The following is a 17,831-nucleotide window of genomic DNA, read 5'->3' as shown; positions in this document are numbered from 1 at the left end:
CTGTTTCCAAAGGAGAGTCTTTACAATCGTCAAGGGGATGGGGATGCCTCCAATCTCCATGGGATTCTGTGGTGACTCCATCCCCTGGGGGGTTGTCACTGGCTCTTCACAGTTCCCTCATGTCCACGGAGCGTTTGGGGAGGACAGGCTATGTTGGACCAAAGACACACATAAGGGCCTCACAGCTGGTCCCCATATGCTGGTTCCATGTGTTTGTATTATGATAAACTCAAAAGTCTTTAAAGAAAATAAGCGAATAGCTGTAAAAATAAATTTAAAAGATCCAAGGCCTGAAGTTTACAAAGTAAATTTTGGAAGACATGGAAAGAGTAAATAAACAACCTAAAAAGCTTTTACATTTGAAAAGGAAAAATGAAGCAGCATAAACTGAGATTATGAACAACAAAGATGCTATTAAAAAGGACTTAAAAATGACACAAAGTTTTGAAATGATTCAAGAGGATTAAAATAAAAATAATTGAAAGATGGAGGATTAGGGAATAAAGCTGAAAAGGGCAGAAAGACAGTAATGAAATAAGATGACAATTCAAACTTGAATGCTTTACTTGACAAAGATGAACCCACTGAAGGACCCTTCAAATGGTCTACATGGACCCTCTGACCTCCAGTTTAGAGGGGAGACCAGGCAATGTCCTCAAGTTGGCATCCAATCAAACACTTTGGCTCCCTGCCTTTGAATAAGCAAGGGTTTGGAAGCTGGAAGCCTTGGTGGTTGAGGCAGTTTTGCCCTCAGTGGGACATTGGCACATAGCCGCATGTGTCCCGAGAGATGTCCTAATAGCCTTCACTGCCAAGCAGCCAGCATGCACACATTCATTCTCCATTCCATGCATACGCGTTGAGTAAGAGGTCCTGTGGGTCACGAGGGACACACACATGAACTAATCCAAATCCTCACTCCCAAAGACTCATGGAATGATTAGGAACAAGAGTTATACACAAACATTCCTGGAACCCAAATGTCTGCTTTCTTCACCCCCACTGACCTCCGACCTTGAGCTTTTCCCATCTGCATGGGAAAAGGGTCTTTGCTTTGGGTCCACACCAACTTTGAACTGATATTCTTATGTTATAGTTTTACTCAAATGTTTTTGGCTCAGAAGAGGTAATGCATTACATACAGAGCATTTCACTGAAAAAGTCAGACACCTGCTCACCAGATCTCTTTCCTGGTACCCGACCACTGGGTGCTTCCTGACTGCCACAGGTCAGGGACACCAGACCTGTATCTGAGGTGGAGATTTGCCGGCAGAAAGGTTATTTATTGGGACATGCTCTGAGGATCAATTCTGCCATCTCTGAGAGTGGTCACAGTTATTAGGACGGAGGAGACTGTGGTGAAGACAGTGATAAAGAGGTGGGCAGATGACAACAAATCAGATGGAAGGGAGGCGTTCTCGTGAGGTTGGGGGCAGGGCAGTAACAGCCCCGGGAGGTGGTGATGGGGAGCAAAGACAGCAAACTCATCCTCCGGCACCGGCATCAATGGGATTCAAAAAAAAAAAAAAAACCCTTGAAAGAAAGGAAGCAGAGAGCATTCCCCAGAGCAGAAAACCAGTCTTCAAGTAAGGCAAATAGGAGAAAAAAAAAATCACTCTGAAAACTTTATTGACATTACAAGGGGAGTTTGCTGATGGTAGCCATGATTCAGAAGACACGGGAAAGGTTTGGGAAGCAGGGAAGAAGCGGAGGATGAAGAGTCTAATTGGACGATGTAAAGAGCGTGTGGGAGGAGACTGTGCGCAGTGATGAATGAGAAAACCTCTCATGAACAAGCGATAAGATATAGCCTCACACTAGCTAGTCCCGAGCTTCTTCAGAAAGGCTTCTGGGCTGCTTGTGAAACTTACAAGCAGCCATGCTCCTGCATGTTTCAACCAAGTAAGGCACTCTTCCAGACCCTACCAAAAGGAAAAGAAACCAACACTCTGAGGTGTCAGAGTCAAGAAACAGAAGACGGACGAGGCACCACTTCTGCCATGCCCTGCATTAAGCAAAGAGGAAGATGTGCTCCTGGTCTGGGCATCCTGCCAGGAGAGGGGGGAGGCTGGGTAGCCACGTGATGCCATGGTGCTGCTGCTGCTGTGGCCCCATTTCCAGAGGACTCTCTTTCTCCACATGCAGGCCACTTAGAGCTGGGGTCAGACACTTGGTTCTCGGGCCCAAGGATGACCGAGATGCTGAGCGACCTAAGGCCTCTGTTCATGAGCCCTGGGTTTTCCCTGGCTACAGACCCTTGGTGAGCTGCCTCTCAACTTCCGTTTGTGGTACCTGTGGTGTCTGTGCCACGGCAGGACATCTCTGAGCCAGCCATTCTTAAGCCTCTGACTGCCTAACGCAACGATCAAAACCACTTTGCTTCTACTGGTTAACAGTTGGTCTGGGGGTTTTTCCCTTTGCTGTGGTTCCTTGAGTGAGATATGGCTTCTGACCCTGCGGCTGGGGGGATCAGGTCACAGAGCAGTTGTCATAGAAGGGGCCCAGGGCCTGGGCAGATGGCCAAGCAGCATCTAACGCACAGTTTTATAACCTGAAATAGAGATTTCATTTATAAGTATGGTAGCAAAGATGAAGTTTATAAGGGAAAATAAAGATAGATATGAGTTCAGAAAAGTGTAGAGCCTCATAAATGAAAGGAAGATGGTGAGTACTTTAAAAACTGGCAGCATCTGTGAAAGTCACTTAATACGTAAAGAAATCTTTCGAATAGAACAATAAATAGGCCAAAAGGAAAACAGGCAAAGAGGACAAGAAGTCAAGACAGACTTTCAGACCATGTTGAATTCAAAAGCCAGTTTGTCCACTAGCAGCTGTGTGGCTAAGGGTGATCACAAAACCTCTCTGAGCCTCCATTGCACTGCCTACAAAATGAAGAGCTGTTAATAGGCTCCTTTCCTACCTCCCTGCTCCCCTTGACATAAACCTAACAGTTCTCAACAACAGAAAGTGGGAGGAGATTGTGCAGCTGTGCTGAGATATAATCGTGTCATTTCCCTGCTTACATTTCAAGACAGTGTCCTCTGCCTTCAGAGGACACTAAAGGTATGAAACACACACTCTTTTGAGTGACAGCAGGGCCCTTGAAGACTTACTAGCTGGCTTTCAGTCCAGCCTCATCTCTACCATCTCAGGAAGGTCCAGCAATAACAAAGTTCACGTCCCCTGAACACTTACTTCTCTCCAAAGCCATCAAGTGTTTGCACACACTCCCGGACACACAGCGTTCTTACCTCCATTGGAACAAATATCTTGTATCTTGTCTGTACATTGGCCTCTAAATGCTATTTAAGAGCCATGGCCAAGGTGTTTCTTTTTCTCGTCCTACCGCCTTTCTCAGGGCCCGATGGCAGCGGTGTGTCCATCGCGTGCATGCCTTTATCAAAGCTCTTGCCCACAGGGAATTCTACTCAGTGTTCTGTGGTGACCTCAATGGGAAGGAAACCCAAAACAGAGGGGATATATGTATATATATAACTGATTCACTTTGCTGTACAGTAAAAAAAAAAAAATCTTTTGCCATATTGCACTGAGAATATTTTGTTTTTAATTTTTATTGGGGTACAGTTGATTTATGTTAGTTATGTTTAACAAACTAATGTTGTGTTAGTTTCAGGTGTACAGGACAGTGAATCTGTTATACATAAACATATACCCACTCTTTCTTAGATTCTTTTCCCAAATAGGCCATTACAGAGTATTGAGTAGAGTTCCCTGTGCTATACGGTAGGTCCTTATTAGTTATCTGTTTTATACATAGTAGTGTGTATGTGTCAATCCCAATTTATCCCTCCCCGCCCTTACCGCCCGTAACCATAAGTTTATTTTCTACGTCTGTAACTCTACTTCTGCTTTGTAGATAAGTTCATTTGCACTGCGATTATTGTGTGCGTGTCTGTCTCCCTTACGTGACCAGACAGAAGACGACTCCAGCGTTTCCACTGCTGTCAACACAGAGTCCAGCTGAGCGACACACACACAGCCCCAGCCCTGAGGGTCTGACGGCACGCACCAAACCAGTTGTCAGACTCACACGTACCCCCATGCACGCCAGCATGACTGCTCTTAGAGCTGTTTGGATTTTGTAATTACTAGGTATGATGATGACCAAAAGGGGAAAAATCCCCAAGGCTGGAGTGAGAAGGAGGGGCAGGTCTGAGTTTCCCTTCCAGAAGCTTCTTCCTCCAGGCACTTCGTTTATGATAACATCTTAAGCATTTGGCTCATGTGACAGGTCGGCCTCCTCTTTCCTCGAGACCCTGAATGCCCTCCAGGACACTCCCTGCATTGTATCATGTACTCTGTTTGTTCTCTGTGAAAACAGCCTTGCTGAACATAAGGAATCTTCAGACAGTTCTGACAACTCTCACGGTCAGGCACGCATTTACCATTAGACCTGCAGACCTTGTCATCTGCTCTGTCCTCCTGTTGGGGTCACATCCAATGATTCTGAGGTCAAGTTGGGGTGTATTTCCAGGCCACAGCTCAACGTCTTGCATAGTCGTATACAGCAGAACAGACACAGCAACAATGAATTTTAACTCAGTGCCTCCAAACAGGAGATTGCCAAGTGGTGGCCCGAGTTGACTTGGTATAGCAGCGTATTAAAGCTATAAACCCGAATGCCCGTAAGGTGGACATTCCCCCCTCCACACCCCAAGCCCTAGCAGTCCCTCCCCTGGCCTTGCTCACCTGTGAAACCTGCCAGGCCTTGAAGGTATGTGTGTCCATGAGACCACCCACCCCACATACTGAATGAGCTCCAAACAGATATGGGGGCTGGGACTGAGGGTAGGTCTCTGATGCATCATGGTGGCTGCTTTGGCTGCTTTGAAAGGACACCTTTCCTCCTCACTGTCCCATTCTGTCCACTTTGAAGGGTAGGGACCCCAGGGCCCAGAAGCCTAGGAAGGCGTGAGCCTCACTGTCACGGCGATTACAAGAGGGCGTGGCCTGAGAGCCCCACGCTGGTGAAGCTCTTCTCTGAAAAGCAAAAATTAATTTGGGGTGGGGTTGGAGTAGCAACTTCTGCCAAACAAGGGAATCACAGAGTCCCAGCGAGACCCAGCAGTGGTTCCTATATTTTCACAACAGCTGAGAATGGCTGTCGCAGCGAAGCCTGCTTCACCCCGCCTGCTATTTTTAGCCTCCTCTCTGCCACGCTGGCGAGGCCGTGCTGCCACATGGCAGGGAATGGGATCCATGTGTGCAGACTGGACCACTTCCAGCGGCCGAGTGTTCCCTTAAAAGGCATGAGAATGTCAAATCCGACGGCTACAGGGACAGGAGCGTGGACTCCAAGCGGACGGCGAATTTCCATCTCAGAGAGCTCTTTGGGGACCAGGAAACTAACAAGAGCCTGCGTGTCAGCATCCTTTCAGTGAAGACGGGTTTTCATTTTGAAACTGAAATCAGGATGAGAATTTGAGCTGATATATATGTTGCATTCTGGTCGTCCAAGGAAAGACTGCCCCTGTGTGATTCATTTGTGGCAGGGACTTGAGAGCCGCTCATATAAATTCCCTTCAGACATTTACTTTACAAATCAAAGCTGTCTGGCCATTTGGTTAGAGCTGGATGCTAAACAGACCCAGTCTCAGCTCAAGCCTTTCCCAGGGCAATCCCACAGAAGGAAACAGTTTTCTGAATGTATTCTAATATAGAATAAAATGAATAGAATAAAGTAGAAGACAATAAAACAGAATTAGAATATATTCTAATTTAGGACCTTTATTCTGAATAGTATAAAGCGTGCATAAGTTTTTGTTTCTGGAAATGATTAATACTTATTTTTATTATCCTGAAGTTGTGTCTTATCATGAGTAGCATAAATTCCCTTGATGAGGTGGGAAATCTAACAAACTATTTATTGTATATAAATAAGGGCCAAACACTCTAACACCGAATCCCTCTTTTACCTCACTAAAGTAGAGAAAAACAACGATGGAGAAATGTTTGAAGTCTTTTTTCACCTACTGTTTTCCAAGCATTGCCATGGGTCACGAGCATTAGGTCTGGTGCAGGGATGAGTTAAGGCCACCAGAAAAATTCAGAAGGTGGGGAATTAGGCGTGGGGCACGGACCACTGACATCCACGGTGAGAGATGCAGCGAAGCAGCTGCCTTGCTGATACAGTTAAGTTGACAGTCATGACTTTTCCTGGGCCACAGTGAGGGAACCACAATAGACAGGAAATGTCAGGAAGCACCATTAGTTCAAGTGCTTTCCTTAATGAAAACTATATAACTTTGTTTCTGCTGTTCTGTTTTGCTTTGGAAACTATCAGGAGTTAATTTAGAAGAATAAAGATTACGGCATTGGGTGAAGTACACACGGTTTGTTAAATGACACATTGCTATGTCGTGGACACACACTCACAAACCTACGCACGCACAGCAATGAATACAGTCAGCCCCCATCCCCCTGACCAGAGCCCCACTGACCTTCATGTCATGGGTCTAAGGGAAGTGGGCTTGTTTGTCTGGGAGTAATGTCAGTCATCTTGCAAATGATTGGCTCAAGGAAGGCTACCTCAGCCAATTCTAAACACTGGAATTCGGGGTGGGGGGGGAGCTGCTGGGAAACACGCTGTCACTCCCGAGAGAGCCACAGAAAGAGATGGTCTTCCTTTTCCATTAAATATTGCCATGTCCAAGTGAGGGGACCATCTCATTACCAACCTGAGGGTGGAGCCCACACTGAAAATAGCACAGAGAGATGAATAGCAGCTGGTCTTTGATGACATCATTCAACCATCTAATTGACTGACCCTACAGCCCATGCTCTGGATTTCCTGTGAGGTGGGGATAAAAAATATCTTTATAGGCAAAGCTAATATGATATGGGGATTCTGTTCCTGGCTGCTGAGGCCACCTAATATGCATGTCAACATCTGCACGAATCTTCTCAAGATTTCCCCTGCCCTCATTTCAGCAGCATTCAACACAGCTGAACATGCTTATTTTCTTGAAATAGTTGCTTTTCATACTTTCCAAGATACCATATTCTCTCCTGGTTCTCTTCTATTTGTTCCAGATGTTCCTTCTCAGACTCTGCCTGGGCCCCTCTCCTCTGCTCACCATCTAACTGTCAGTGTGCTGAGAGGTCTATTCTAACCTCCTTTCCCTTCTCTGTGTACACTCGCAAGCTGGGTTATCTCCTTTGGACCCGTGGCTTAGAATATCCTATGCTCTCCCCAAGTGCCAGCTCTCTACCCTTAGCCCCAGTCGCTGCCCTGAACTTCAACTGCCTTCTTGACGTTTTGACTCAGAAGTTCAACTGGCATCCCAAATTATGATGCATGTGAGGGAATTCTTGATTTTACACCCGTTTCTAAAAAGAAGCAAATGGCACACCAAAAACACCATTCCTCCCTCATTTGCCCTCATCACAGTAAAAGGCATCTCATCAGCCATGTAACACCCTTTCCTTCCCCGTGTGTCTAATTCGTAAGCAAGTCTTATTGACTCTGCTCCCAAAATAAGTCCAAACCCACCCTCTCTTCTCCACGTCCTCTGTCTTCTCCAACCAGGGCTGCAATTCCGAATCACCCCTCCCCGGTGTGCTCCAGGCCCACTAGCCACCTTGCTCGTTCTCCAACGTGCCGGACTCAATGTGTCAGACTCAGAAGACCCAGCTCTACTCCAAACCCAGAACCTCCTTCCTCAGGTCTCCCTGTGCCTGGCTCCCTCTTGCCTTTGGGGTGTTAACTTATAAATCAACTCTTCAGGGGGCGGAATCAAGAGGGCATACTAGGAAGATGTGGAATTCACATCTCCTCACAACTAAGGCACCTACCAGGCACCAGTGGGGGACCATGGATGCCTAAGGGGACGGGAAGAACCCCCAGCAACCAGCTTGCGAGATCTTGGTTCCCAGGCTGGAGGTCGGGCCCAAGATCCTGTGGTGGGAGCTCTGAATCTAAACCGCTGGACTAACAGAGAACCTCAGACCCCAGAGAGTATCAATCAGAATGATTCATCCCAGCGGTCCTCATTTCAGCACCAAGACCCAGCTCTATCCAACTGCCTGCAAACTCCACTGCTGCACGTCTCAGGCCAAACAACCAGTAAGACAGGAATATAACACCACCCATCAAAAAAAAAAAAAGAAAGAAACAACAAAAAAATATATTACAGGCAAAGGAGCAAGGTAAAAACCTACAAGACTAAATAAATGAAGGTGAAATAGGCAACCTGCCTGAAAAAGAATTCAGAGTAATGATAGTAAAGATGATCCAAAATCTCAGACACAGAATGGAGAATATACAAGAAGCATTTAACAAGGATCTAGAAGAACTAAAGCGCAAACAAATAGTGATGAACAACACAATTACTGAAATTAAAAATACTCTAGAAGGAATTAATAGCAGAATAACTGAGGCAGAAGAATGGATAAGAGAGCTGGAAGATAAAATGGTGGATATAACTGCCAGGGAGCAGAATAAGAAAAAAGAATGAAAAGAATTGAGAACAGTCTCAGAGACCTTTAGGACAACATTAAATGCACCAAAATTCGAATTATAGGGGTCCCAGAAGAAGAAGAGAAAAAGAAAAAGTCTGAGAAAATATTTGAAGAGATTATAGTCAAAAACCTCCCTAACATGGGAAAGGAAATAGTCAAGTCCAGGAAGCACAGAGAGTACCATACAGGATAAATCCAAAGAGAAACATGCCGAGACACATATTAATCAAACTATCAAAATTAAATACAAAGAAAAAATATTAAAAACAGCAAGGGAAAAGCAACAAATAACATACAAGGGAATTGCCATAAGGTTAAAAGCTGATTTTTCAGTAGAAACCCTGCAAGCTAGAAGGGAGTGGCAGGACATATTTAAAGTGATGCAAGGGAAGAAACTACAACCAATATTATTCCACCCAGCAAGGATCTCATCCAGATTTGATGGAGATTACAACCATTACAGATAAGCAGAAGTTAAGAGAATTCAGCACCACCAAACCAGCTTTACAGCACATGCTAAAGGAACTTCTCTAGACAGGAAACACAAGAGAAGGAAAGACCTACAATAACAAACACAAAACAATTAAGAAAATGGTAATAGGAACATACATATCTATAATTACCTTAAATGTAATTGGATTAAATGCTCCAGCCAAAAGACATAGACTGGCTGAATGGACACAAAAACAAGACCCGTACATATGCTGTCTACAAGAGACCCACTTCAGACCTAGGGACACATACAGACTGAAAGTGAGGGGATGGAAAAAGATATGCCATGCAAATGGAAATCAAAAGAAAGCTGGAGTAGCAATTCTCATATCAGACAAAATAGACTTTAAAATAGGGCTTCCCTGGTGGCACGGTGGTTGAGAGTCCGCCTGCCAATGCAGGGGAAACAGGTTCGTGCCCTGGTCCGGGAAGATCCCACATGCCACAGAGTGGCTGGGCCCGTGAGCCATGGCCTCTGAGCCTGCGCGTCCAGAGCCTGTGCTCCACAACGGGAGAGGTCACAATGGTGAGAGGCCCGCGTACCACAAAAATAAATAAATAAATTAATTTAATTAAATTAAATAAAGACTATTACAAGAGAAAAAGAAGGGCACTACATAATGATCAAGGGATCAATCCAAGAAGAAGATATAACAATTGTAAATATTTATGCACCCAACATAGGAGCACCTCCATATATAAGGCAAATGCTAACAGCCATAAAATGGGAAATAAACAGTAACACAATAATAGTAGGGGACTTTAACACCCCACTTTCACCAATGGACAGATCATCCAAAATGAAAATAAATATGGAAACAAAAGCCTAAAATGACACATTAAACAAGAGGGACTTATGATATTTATAGGACATTCCATCCAAAAACAACAGAATACACTTTCTTCTCAAGTGCTCATGGAACATTCCCCAGGATAGACCATATCTTGGGTCACAAATCAAACCTTGGTAAATTTAAGACAATTGAAATCATATCAAGAATCTTTTCCAACCACAATGCTATCAGACTAGATATCAATTACAGGAAAAAAAACTGTAAAAAATACAAACACATGGAGGCTACACAATACGCTACTAAATAACCAAAAGATCACTGAAGAAATCAAAGAGGAAATCAAAAAATACCTAGGAACAAATGACAATGAAATCACGACGACCCAAAACCTATGGAAAGCAGCAAAAGCAGTTCTAAGGGGGAAGTTAATAGCAATCCAATCCTACCTCAAGAAACAAGAAAAATCTCAAATAAACAACCTAACCTTACACCTAAAGCAATTAGAGAAAAAAGAACAAAAGCACCCAAATGTCAGCAGAAGGAAAGAAATCATAAACATCAGAGCAGAAATAAATGAAAAAGAAATGAAGGAAGCAATAGCAAACATCAATAAAACTAAAAGCTTGTTATTTGAGAAGATAAACAAAATTGATAAACCATTAGCCAGACTCATCAAGAAAAAAAGGGAAAAGACTGAAATCAATAGAATTGAAATTCATTTCTAATAGAAATGAAAAAGGAGAAGTAACAACTGACACAGTGGAAGTACAAAGGATCATGAGAGATTACTACAAGCAACTATATGCCAATAAAATGGACAACCTGGAAGAAATGGACAAATTCTTAGAAGAGCAAAACCTTCTGAGACTGAACCAGGAAGAAATAGAAAATATAAACGGACCAATCACAAGCACTGAAATTGAAACTATGATTTAAAATCTTCCAATAAACAAAAATGCAGGACCAGATGACTTCACAGGCAAACTCTATCAAACATTTAGAGAGGAGCTAACACCTATCCTTCTCAAACTCTTCCAAAATATAGCAGAGGGAGGAACACTCCCAAACTCATTCTACAAGGCCACCATCACCCTGATACCAGACAAAGATGTCTCAAAAAAAGTAAACTACTGGCCAATGTCACTGATGAACATAGATGAAAAATCCTCAACAAAATACTAACAAACAGAATCCAACAGCACATTAAAGGATCATACACCATGATCAAGTGGGGTTTATCCCAGGAATGCAAGGATTCTTCAATATATGCAAATCAATCAATTTGATAAACCATATTAACAAACTGAAGGGAAAAATCATGATTATCTCAATAGATGCAGAAAAAGCTTTTGATAAAATTCAACACCTATTTATGACAAAAACCCTCCAGAAAGTAGGCATAGAGGGAACTTACTTCAGCATAATAAAGGCCTTATATGACAAACCCACAGCCAACATTGTTCTCAGTGGTGAAAAACTGAAACCATTTCCTCTAGATCAGGAACAACACAAGGTTGTCCACTCTCACCACTATTATTCACCATAGTTTTGGAAGTTTTAGCCACAGCAATCAGAGAAGAAAAATAAATAAAAGGAATCCAAATCGGAAAAGAAGAAGCAAAGCTGTCACTGTTTGCAGATGATATGATACTATACATAGAGAATCCTAAAGATGCAACCAGAAAACTACTAGAGCTAATCAATGAATTTGGTAAAGTAGCAGGATACAAAATTAATGCACAGAAATCTCTTGCATTCCTATACACTTATGATGAAAAATCTGAAAGAGAAATCAAGGAAACACTCACATTTACCACTGCAACAAAAAGAATAAAATACCTAGGAATAAACCTACCTAAGGAGAAGAAAGACCTGTATGCAGAAAACTATAAAACACTGATGAAAGGAATTAAAGATGATACAAACAGATGGAGAGACATACCGTGTTCTTGGATTGGAAGAATCAGCATTGTGAAAGTGCTACCCAAAGCAATCTACAGATTCAATACAATCCCTATCAAAATACCAATGGCATTTTTCACAGAATTAGAATAAAAAATTTCACAATTTGTATGGAAACACAAAAGACCCTGAATAGCCAAAGCAATCTTGAGAACGAAAAACGGAGCTGGAGGAATCAGGCTCCCTGACTTCAGACTATACTACAAAGCTGCAGTAATCAAGACAGTATGGTATGGTATGGTACTGGCACAAAAACAGAAAGATAGATCAATGGAACAGGATAGAAAGCCCAGAGATAAACCCATGCACATATGGTCACCTTATCTTTGATAAAGGAGGCAAGAATAAACAATGGATAAAAGACAGCCTCTTCAATAATTGGTGCTGGGAAAACTGGACAGCTACATGTAAAAGAATGAAATTAGAACACTCCCTAACACCATACAACATAAACTCAAAATGGATTAAAGACCTAAATGTAAGGCCAGACACTATAAAACTCTTAGAGGAAAACATAAGCAGAACACCCTTTGACATAAATCACAGCAAGATCCTTTCTGACCCACCTCCTAGAGAAATGGAAATAAAAACAAAAATAAACAAATGGGACCTAATGAAACTTAAAAGCTTTTGCACAGCAAAGGAAACCATAAACAAGACGAAAAGACAACCCTCAGAATGGGAGAAAATATTTGCAAATGAAGTAACTGACAAAGGGTTAATCTCCAAAATTTACAAGCACCTCATGCAGCTCAGCATCAAAAAAACAAACAACCGAATCCAAAATTGGGCAGAAGACCTAAATAGACGTTTCTCCAGAGAAGATATACAGACTGCCACAAACACATGAAAGGATGCTCAGCATCACCAATCATTAGAGAAATGAGAATCAAAACTACACCTGTCAAAAGGGCCATCATCAGAAAATCTACAAACAATAAATGCCGGCGAGGGTGTGGAGAAAAGGGAACCCTCTTGCACTGTTGGTGGGAATGTAAACTGATACAGCCACTATGGAGAACAGTATGGAGATTCCTTAAAAAACTAAAAATAGAACTACCATACTGCCAAGTAATCCCACTACTGGGCATATACCCTGAGAAAACCTTAATTCAAAAAGAGTCATGTACCACAGTGTTCATTGCAGCACTACTTACAATAGCCAGGACATGGAAGCAACCTAAGTGTCCATCAACAGATGAATGGATAAAGAAGATGTGGCACATATATGCAATGGAATATTACTCAGCCATAAAAAGGAATGAAACTGAGTTATTTGTAGTGAGGTGGATGGACCTAGAGACTGTCATACAGAGTGAAGTCAGAAAGAGAAAAATAAATACCATATGCTAACACATATATACGGACTCTAAAAAAAAAAGTGGTTCTGAAGAACCTAGGGGCAGGACAGGAATAAAGACACAGACGTAAAGAATGGGCTTGAGGACACAGGGAGGGGGAAGGGTAAGCTAGGACGAAGTGAGAGAGTGGCATGGACTTATATATACTACCAAAAGTAACATAGATAGCTAGTGGGAACCAGCCACATAGCACAGGGAGATCGGCTGGGTGTTTTGTGACCACCTAGAGAGGTGGGATAGGGAGGGTGGGAGGGAGATGCAAGAGGGAGGAGATATGGGGATATATGTATATGTATAGCGGATTCACTTTGTTATAAAGTAGAAACTAGCACACCATTGTAAAGCAATTATACTCCAATAAAGATGTTTTAAAAAAAACTTGTTTGAACTAATAAATAAATAGACTTTTTTTTCCCTCGAATGTATAGAGGCTCCACCAGTTTTTTCGTATTGTCTCACTATTTCTTTGTCTAACCTTTCCTGGAAAATTTGTGCAGGCACTGGAACTTCTGCATTCCTCTTGAATTCAAACATGCTTGGCTGGTTTTCTCTGCAGCTCCCCGATTCCCTTCCACTAGATGACTTTTTGTACCAGTAGCCTGAAGGTTTTCATAGGCACCTCTTATTTAAGGCAGGAAAATCGTATGTACTTTCCAGGTTGAGTCTTACTTGGAAAGTGTCACCCTTTTGCACAGAGTCCCTTTCTTCTTTGTTTCCCATTACCCTCTACCAGGTGTCTTTGGGCTGGAGCGACTGGGTTTTTAAACACTCCTTCTTCAGTGTTTCACTCTCAGGCAATTCTATGCCCACCACGTGAGTCGCAGAATCAGGAATAGTGCGGAAAGGGATCTCTGAACTTGTTCATGCTGGGCCTCGGGACCTCTGAAGGACTGTCCAATTCTGAAGTCCTGACTCCAAACAAACAGAAAGACCCCCCTGGGAATCCGATGGCACTAAGAATAGCACTTCAGCTCCAGGGAGAGACAGGAGGCACACGCAGCATCAAAGGTCAGAACCCTGAACTAAAATCGGAGAAGGAGCAGACCCCTGGGCAGCCCCTGGACCGGGGCCTAGCAGCTCAGCACCATCAGCAGACCCCAATTTCCCCAGAAGCCACACCCAGAAGGCCGGACTCCGAGAACCTGACCAACAGCCAGGTCCAACTGGAAATGTGACAACGAGGGAAATTTGGCAGTGAAATCTGAACAATTCCCTAAAAATGAATCACCGTGGGGGAGAAATCTCAAACTGATTTTGAGGGTTCAGGATATTGGCTTCCTACAGAAAGACTGGTGCCCATTCACACTCCTTGTGATTTTAAAAAAATTATGTAGAATGTTGTAAAGGGGGTGGGGGCAGGGGGGAGGAGTAGCAGGCGCTTATATTCACAGATCCAGCAAAGCTGACGAAAGGATCGAAATGTGCTGATAGTACAGTCCAAACAGATGTCTCAATGACCTGGCCTCGGAGAACCAGGCACAAGCCCAGAATGGCTAGCTTTTCTAAGTCCTCCCCTGAGCAGCTCCGGATAATGAAAAAGAGATGGGAAAACTGTCATTAAAGGAAAGGGAAAGGAGAGAGGGACTTTCTGCCCGCTGAGAGTTTCAGAAGGTCTTAGAAAGGGACTGGGTAGGCCGTGCTTTGTGCTGGAAGAAGATACGGAGCTTGAGATTAGATCCAACTTCCAGGGAAACAGCCCCTGGGGAATGACAGCGAGGATCCCGCAGGAACCAGTACACCTTTGGGAGCTCAGGGAGCGCTTCTGGGTCATGGTGACTTTCTCAGATACAGCCTCCATTAGGTCGTAACTGGGTGAACTGGAACACTCTGACCCTCTGTTTCATCATCTAAAGAACTAGTATAGTGACCGCTACCAGACAGCACTGCCTGAGATAATGTGGGTGAAGCAGTTAGTACAGTGCCTGACACACAACTGCTACTGGGTAGAGGTAAATTGTGTTAAGATTACACCGTCTTCTGGAACAACCCAAAAACTCAGTGCATTACCTGAGTAGAAGTTTAGTTTTGCTCACAAAATTCAAAACAGGTGTTCTTTTCTGGCAAGCCACCTCCATGCACACAGCCAGGCTGGAAGCTGTCCAAGGTTGCCCCATAAAGCACTGGGTGGACCCTCGGGTCAGGGGCACGCTACAGCGCAGGCAAGGATGTGGAGACCGTGGCACCGTCTGACAAAGAACAGGCCTCAGAAAGAGGTCCACAGCTGTCTCAGGTCGGGAGTGCAGCTCAGACCACGCTTTGCTGAACACAAAGTCAGCACAGATGATCTAACATCTGTTTGGTTCTAGTTCCTTTGTGGAAATAATGTGTAAAAAGCTGTACACAGACATTACCTCAATTCTTGCGCATTTGAGACCAAAATGTACCCAGAGTCCACACTTCATTTCCTCTGCTGTTGCTCTGGTCTTGGTCACCATCGCGTCTCACCTGAATTTCTTCCATGGCCTCACCACCAATGTCACCACCCCATCACTGGTGTCATCGCCTCATTGCTCTGAGGTCTTGTCCCCACAGAGCAGCTAGTGGATCCTGTGGAGTTCAAGGACGTTCCTGTCGGTCCCTTGATGGAGCTGCTGAATGACGGCTCCAGGTCACTGAGTAAAAGCCGGTAGATCGACCCGGGCCACCAGTGGCCCCTGGGCCCCCGCCCTCACTTGACAGAACCCAGCCCAGGGCCTTCTCCTCCATCTGAGGAACACGCTGCTGTAGGGGTCCCATCTGCCCTGAGCTCTCTCCTCAGTTACCCCCTTGACTCACCTTCTTCAGGTGTTTCTCAAAGTCTCCTTCTCAGCGAGGCCCACGGTGATTGCGCTACTGAAACACGGTGGCTGCCCCAGCACAGCACCGCCTGCCCCTTACCCCACCTTCCCTGCCCCAGAGCCTCGTCACCTCCTGCAAAAGCACTTCTACCATTTGCTTCTTCTTCATGGTCCTTGCATTCTCTCTGTCTCCCACCAGCAGCATGTAAGCCCCTCGGGGGCAGGGACCCTGTCTGGTTTGTTCAACACTTTATCCTAAAAGCCCAGAGGAACACATACAATGTGCTCAGGTGTCAAGTGAATTAGTGTAACCAACTGTCTCCACTGAACAAGGCAGAATTATGTGGAAATGGGATCTTAGTGTGAGATGCAAAATCAGCCTGATTTTCCAGGGGTGGAATGAACCCACTCATGACACTTCCACTCTATTTTATAACTAACATTGGGGTAAAATGCAACTTCAAGATGAGGGCCTAGACACTGGGAAGGGTAAGTGCTGTAGTTGGGTAGGGGACATGTCTGGTGGCCAAATGGGGTTTCTAGGACCACAGCCCTCCCTCCAGTGGTGTCTGATTCTGCACATCTGAGCACCCCTGGGTGTGGATGTAAGCTGGGGCCACAGGTGATGTGTGTGCCCTCAAGCTCTCCTAAAGTCCACGTTTTCTCTTCCTGGGGACCACATGCTAAATTGCACGAGGGCAGGGTAAGAAACCGAGGGAACTGGAAAGGCGGCTGCGGTTATTTTTCTCCTCAGCTCTTCCCACGTCTTCATGCTTTACAGATGCGTTTGTGTTGCCTGGTTCCCCTGGTAGGTCAGTTCCAGCGGAACTGCATTTCCAGTGCCTAGACCGGGATCTAGCGCGTGACACATGTTCAGTAAACACTTGTGGAACAAAGGAATGAAGGAAGGAAGGAAGGATGAGTGGTTAGGTACATCCACACAACACAGATTCTAAAACAATTAAAATTTATGAATAGTGCAATTCGTATATAAAAATATGTTCAAGTTGAAAATAACTGTTTGATAAGGGTAATGCATGGGTTTATTTTAGAAACAAATTTAAGTGTAGGAATATTTAAACAACACTTAAATCACCACGCCAGAAACAACCACTGCTTAAATTTTGTTGTATTTGCTTTTGTTATTTTCCTTCACAAAAGGGAAATATAGGTGTGTGCATGTGCACATATATATGAAACTATCATATTAAATATACAGATTTCTATCTTTTTAACATCATATTGTATATATCAACTGATTAATGGCATCGACCATTTACCAGCATCATGATGTATTTTTTAATTAAATTTTATTGGAGTATAATTGCTTTACAACTTTGTGTTAGTTTCTGCTGTACAACAAAGTGAATCAGCTATCTGTATACATATATCCCCTCTTTTTTAGTTTTCCTTCCCATTTAGGTCACCACCGAGCACTGAGCAGAGTTCTCCGTGCTATACAGTAGGTTCTCATTAGTTATCTATTTAATACATAGTAGTGTATATATACCAATCACATTAACGGCTATGTTTTTCTTTTGTTGGTGAAGCAGGATGTATGTAAGCATCCTTTTCTTGTTGGTCATTCTGATGATCTCGCATTCACTTTTGTCATTGCAAATAAAGCCATATCCTTAAACATAAATTTTTGTGCATCTCCGATTGTTTCCTTAGGATAAATTTACTGGGAGAAAAGTCATGATAACTTTAAATGCTGTTCACTCGCACACGCGGCTGGATGGGGCTAAGGGAATGATGGCCATCACGAGCATGGTGAGGGTTCTGTGCATGTATTCATTTGTCAAAACTCATCAAGCAGCACACAGAAGTGGATGCATTTTATTGTACGTAACGTTGATTTTTTTTTTTAATGTGATGTTGTGAACCGACCCCACGTGAACAGTGCAGGAAGCAAGATGCCCACCATTCCGCCCTCTCTTGGCCTTTGGTTTTCCCAGTTGAAG

Source organism: Lagenorhynchus albirostris, chromosome 6 (genome assembly GCF_949774975.1).
Source record: "Lagenorhynchus albirostris chromosome 6, mLagAlb1.1, whole genome shotgun sequence".
Taxonomy (NCBI): Eukaryota; Metazoa; Chordata; class Mammalia; order Artiodactyla; family Delphinidae; genus Lagenorhynchus; species Lagenorhynchus albirostris.
The sequence above is the reverse complement of the archived record's forward strand: the minus strand, read 5'-3'. Positions refer to the sequence as shown.